We start from the raw sequence: 6,694 nt of genomic DNA on the forward strand, positions 1-6,694 counted from the left end.
TTTTTTTTTAACTTTAGCAATGTGGCAACCCTATGCTACACTTAAATTGGGTTGTTAATTTTCTAATATTGTTTTCTTAGTTCTTAGATAATAAGCGACTTGCACTTATAAGAAGGAATCGTGTCTCATGTATTCCCACCAAGGATCGAATCTGAGTCCCCAGAACCTAAGGCGAGAATATTCACCATTATTTAACCACGAAGGAGCTCCAGGTTAGGGTAGCGTTGTATTTGACAGAGACTCAATAACTCAATTGCTCATAAGTAAGTGTTTCACGCATTTTATCATTTTTTTATTCGCAGAAAGTTCGGTAAGCTTCAATAAAGCTGGAATCGAACGCGGACTCTCAATTTGCTTCTAGTATGGTCTTAAAAGAAAGCAGTTAGAAACACTGCTCGCATCAGATACACTTTCTGAGTTCCGGATTTCTCCACGGGTTCTGTAACGTAAACAAGTCTCGCGCCTTTGCCGTTTGTAAAGCTGACGTCATCGATGGAAATGAGGCCCACGGCAGCTGCAAAATTCCAAAGACATTATGGGCGTGGTTATCGAAGACTGGATGTTAATTGATAGCAAGGACGTGTTTCAGATGTTCCTGGAACTATAAATTCCAAAGTTATTAAGCTGCAAGGGAATTTAAAAATTTCGTAGTCCCAAAACAAAGCATCTATTTATGCCGCGCATTGATGTTATCTTATTTAGCTCTTCCCAGAAAAGCATCCTTCGGTAATCTAATAAATTTAATAATTATTTATGATTTTGTTTATTTATCACTTTATTTACGTAGTTCGAGCTAAGAATGCAGACTAATATATGTATTTAGTTCATTAAAATTACTAAAAATCACGGTTCTCAAGATCTATTAAGAGTTTGGCAATAGCAAAGTTTGTCCAGCATTTATTCATGATTTTAATATGTAAAAAATATGTTAAAATTATATTAAAACTTAAAGTAAATACCAATAATAATAATAATAATATAGCCCCTTATGCTTATGTGGTTAGCGTACACGTTTTTAAAGTGGAAGTCCCGGGATCAATATCTGGCAGGAGTTTATGTGGTTCCAGTTACGGCCGAAGGATTGTGGTTTCGGGTGTTGCAGTACGAATGATCGGAGACAGAAGATAAACTGGACTCATTGACTAATCAGCATAACTTTAGATGCAAATGCTATGTGACATGTGAAATTAAATAAAATTGTTTTTAAAAAAAAAAAAATAAAAAATACAGAACATTTTATCCGGTTAGTCACCTTATTTAATTAGTAAGTCCATTCTCCTCTCTTTGATTGGAGTAAATTTGTCTAATACATGCTGGTTGAACTCTGGTATTTCCATTACCAGATCTATTTCGATGGAAAACATAACCAATGGTGATAACTTTTTTTTTTTTTTTTTTTTTGGATCATTCAATTCCTGGAAAATGTCAATTCTTTTCAATGTGGAAAAACGCCTGTCTCCTTTTGCTGACGTCATAGGTAAAGTTAATATTAATTTCAGAAGCTTTGTATATTCACTAAATATATATTTTTTTTTTTTTTCAGATTATTGCGAACAATTTATTCTAGCAAACCCAGTCCCTGACAGTGATCCAAATTCCTCTGCAGCGTAGACTGAAGACAGTTCGTGACAAAGATTAGTGTTATAAAACAAAATGTAAATTGAATACGCTTTATTCACAGTTTATCTAGGAAAATTTAAAACAAATTGTGGAAATATATCTAAGACAAACAACATTGCTGCCATAAGATGTCCTGTGAATTTAAACCGGATTTTTTCTAACACTCTTCTGAATTGCCTTTTGCTTGTTTTGTCTAAGCCTTAATTGCAAGCTTTTTCCCATTGTAGAGCTGGACAAATTGCTCTTTTTTTGTTAGTTATTTACAGAAGTCATGTAGGTTATTTACAGAATTAGAGCACATACAATTCAAGTAAATCTGATAACTAAAAACCAAAACTGATTTTTAAAAAAAGCTGATACAAAAGAGGTATATGGATCACAAATGTCACATATACACCAACTCACACATGTGCGTAAAACAAAAACTACATTCCAAACAGTGCCGGATCTATAAACCGTGAGACCCCGCGGTGCGGGGGTCGGACCCCATGGGGCCCAAGGACTTTCAAAGATTCCCTTGAATTTGTAAGTACTAATTTTTAAAACACTTGAAAAATAATTATACTTTCACAATAGTTTAATTACTTGAACGAAGTAATGAGCTACCAGGACACAACGACGCACGAGATATCTCTTACTTTCACTAATCAATCGATCCAAATTCCAGATTAAGTAGTTCAGCCATGATATTCAAAATCAAATCATCCATTGCCTGTCTTCAAACTTAGAAGCTAATTTGTTGAAGGAAATTAAAAGAGTACCATTTTTCTCATTAATCATTGATACGACTCAAGATTTATCAAAGAAAGATCGAGAAATGAGTTTCATTATTCGCTATGTAAATTTTACAGAAGTAAACGATAGCTTAAAAGACGCAATTTCTAGAGGGGTCGAGATTGAAGAAGGTTTTTAAGATATTTGCATGAAATGAATCCCAACTGCATCCAGACTTGCAATTCTAGTGTTAAATCATTTGGAGAAATTAAGATTGTCTGTGAAAATGCCAATGATGTTATAAAATAGAGGATCTGCCCATACAACAAAATCATGAAGCCATGCGTCACAGCTTCGCCACACCTACTCTGCCCACTCCGCACCACTAAGATCGCAATGTTTCGAGCCAACTATCATGGCGGAAACGAGAGTAGCCAATCAGATGTTACGATTCAGACGATGCTCGATTGTTTTTTGGCTTCACTGAGTTCATATGGTGAAAATACGTATGGGTAGACCCTCTATTTTATGACATCCTTGGAAAATGCAGAAAGCAGGGATATGATGGCGCTACTGTGTTGAGTGGTGCTTACTCAGGTGTTCAGAAGAAGAGACTTCAAGAAATTAAGGAACGAGCTATATATATATTAACTGCTCGGCAGTGATGAAAATTTTCCGGAAAATTTTGAAACGGAAAATTTTCTGGAAAATTTTCCCGGAAAATTTTCCGTTCTTAACAAATATCAGTGATTAAGTAACAATTCGTCAGTATTCATACAATTGATTGAATTCATATATAGAAACGTTAAAAAGTGAAAGATCGTTTAAAGAATCTGAAAATTTTCATGGCTCAGACAATTTTCAGTATTATGTAGGAACAAGTGGAACAATTTTTCATGAATCGAAAAATTGTGTCCTATACAGTGATGAAAATTTTCCGGAAAATTTTGAAACGGAAAATTTTCCGATTCGTAAAAAATACTCCACTTATTCCTACATCGTTGTTTAGCCGTGATGTGAGGTGGAGAATTTTCTTGTATATTTTTCCGGAAAATTTTCCGTTCTTAACAAATATCAATGATCAAGTAACAATTCGTCAGTATTCAGAAAATTGATTGAATTCATATATAGAAATGTTAAAAAGTGAAAGATCGTTTAAAGAATCTGAAAATTTTCATGGCTTAGATAATTTTCAGTACTATGTAGAAACTAGTGGAACAATTTTCCATGAATCGAAAAATTGTCTGTTCTGTACAGTGATTAAAATTTTCCGATTCGTAAAAGAATAGTCCACTTATTCCTACATCGTTGTCTAACCGTAATGTGAGGTGAAAAATTTTCTTCTATATAGAGAGAGAAACACTGTGTAAAATTTTATTTCCCAACTTGAAATACAAAATTTTGCGGTTCCCGAAAGCTAATTGGCAAATTATAAATTGTTGCTGACTAACTTTCCTCTACTGAAATTCAATTTTGTAGCTCTATGTGCAGTTAAATATAGTGGAAAATTTTCCACCTAACATCACTATACATAATATCCAAAATTGTCAGGCCTATGAAAAGTGTTTTCCACTTGTTTCTACATCGTGATGAAAATTTTCCGATCTATGGAAACTTTCCGACTCCTAAAATATTCTTCAATTTTTCCATATAAGGCAGAAAATATTTCGATTCATGAAAAATTGTTTAACTTGTTCCTACATAGTACTGAAAATTGTCTGAGCCATGAAAATTTTCAGATTCTTTAAACGATCTTTCAGTTTTTAACATTTCTATACATGAATTCAATCAATTTCATGATTGCTGAGGAATTGTTACTTGATTACTGATAATTTTTTAGAACGGAAAATTTTCCGCCTCACATCACTACTGCTCGGTACATAACCTAGACTTTGTCATTAGTGATGCCATCAAAGGTGTAAAAGAAGCTGCAGTTACTTCACAATGCTCCAGGATTTGTATATATTTTTTTGCCCAAAGTATAAGTAGGTGGGATATTCTGTCATCATTGACAGGAGAATCAGATGCCACTTTGAAAATGCTCAATCCAATCAGATGGGCCTCACGATATCAGTCCATTATGCCTCTCAGGTTGAAGTATGTTGATGTAATTAAAAAGCTCTGAAAACTTTCACTGACAAGTAAGAAGGCTAACGAGGTGTCAGAAGTAGAGTGATTGGCGAATGTCCTTCGATTTTGTGTTTCTGACTGTGGGGCTGTCAAATATATATATATATATATATATATATATATATATATATATATATATATATATATATATATATATATATATATATATATATATATATATATATATATATATATATATATATATATATATATATATATATTCAAAACTGAACATCGCGTCGCAACTCCTCCAAACGAAACAAATTGATCTTGAGAAAACTTTACGTACTCTTGAAAAGAGCCAAGAGAAATTGAAGAAATTCAGAGAAGAATACCATCAAATAGGACAAGTGGCAACAGCTGTTGCTATGAAGTGGAAAGTCAACCCTGTATTCGTAGAAAAAAGGCAGCCCAAAGTGGAAAAAAAATCGATGTACTGGTAGGAAAATAACGGATTTTGCACACACACAAGCTTTCTTCAGGGTTAATGTTTACATTAGACTTCCAGATTATCACGTACAATGAAATAGATAACCGTTTTACATCGTTACAGATAATTCTTGACGAAATTTCAATCATATTCCCGAAAGTACTTGTGAACCTTTCAGACGAAGAAATTTTACTTAAGGCTGAAAAATTAGAAAAGAAGTACCAGCAATACATTAATCTGTCGCTACCATTGAAATTAATTTTCCTTCGCACTGGACTTAAAAACCATATCTTAAAGATCAACACTTGTTGAATTGGCGGTATTGCTATACGTCAAGTTTGACACTATAGCAGTGGCGGCGGTTGGACGTTAAAAGTGGGGAGGCAAGACATGATCTGAGTACAGTATTTGTATGTCAATGTTACTTTTCCTGGTTGCTTGTAACACTTTGTTAGACTAAAGGCTGTCTAACTATTAGGAGACTGTTATATAGACTAAAGGCTGTATAACTGTATAACTATCTTTTTCAGTTAAAATACCATATATCTTGTTTCATATTTTGTTACGTAAATTGACAAGAGCAACACAAGATACTAACTCTTTGTACTCTTATACAACGAAGGTGTAAGAAGAGATCTGATTCCTTGCTCATGAAATCAAAAAATCATAAAATCATGCATCTTAAAATTCTGTCTGGAAAATTGTGTGATCAAATTAGGGACCTATTTAATAACAAATTTGCAAAACAAATAAATAGAAAGGATAATATTAATCAAATAATCATAGTAATGGTAGTAATAATCATAGTAATAAGATTTGTTCTGCAAAAGTTATATTGAAACTGGAAATTAATGAACAACTTACATTTTTAATTCCACGCATGTTATTATATGTGTTATTACTCTTAGAAAGACAGTGAATACTACAAGCATATGCTACGACATTCAAAGAAATACTTTTGCAGCTTCCCGAAACATGTTCGTTGCCATTAGATACAGTTTTCATTTTCTTGGAATACATCAAAACTCAACAATACTTAGTCACTCCACATTCCAGTTATACATAATAATCCTAAAACCTAGAATTATGTTGAATCTACTAAATTTAATTGTATAACAAAACTGTATATATACACCCCTAAACTCGTATATTACACTGCAAAATTATATATTCCTTACTGAGCTCCTTCGTGGCTAAGCGGTTAACGTACGCACCTTTGACGTGGAAGGCCTGGGTTCAATTCGCGGAGGGAGCTCACGTGGTTCGGACTCTACGTTAATCATTAAGTTCACGTCTCATATAGCTTCGCTGCTGAACAGGATGTTAAACTGAAAAAAATCAAATCAAAATATTCCTTACTATAAGAAAGAAGAAAAGAACTGTTAATTTTTCAAGAAAAGAACTGTTTTAGGAACTGTCAATTTTTGTACAATTAAAGAAGAACTTGTAAAGGACTTCTTTTCTTGCGAAATGATATCTCAATTAGATCCAGAGCGGCTTACTAACGTATCGAGCCCTTGTAAGATGAAATGAAAGTACGATCGAATTGTCTCGCTCCAACAGCTTAATTTTTGGGCCATTTTAGTGTCATTTTTAAAACGCAATTTCTGTAGCTTTCTTAATTTCACGGAAAGATAACCAATATGTACTCATGGAACGGCAAATATTTTATGGCACCATTTGTATTCTATGGACCAATAATACATACAAAACTTTATATTTCCAAATGAAACTATATACATTAATGGGTCATTTCAAAAAGTGGAGGGGCAACTGCCCCCCTTTGCCCCCCCTAATCGC

Source organism: Thermobia domestica, chromosome 5, assembly GCF_964235325.1.
Source record: "Thermobia domestica chromosome 5, izTheDome1.hap1.1, whole genome shotgun sequence".
Classification (NCBI taxonomy): Eukaryota; Metazoa; Arthropoda; class Insecta; order Zygentoma; family Lepismatidae; genus Thermobia; species Thermobia domestica.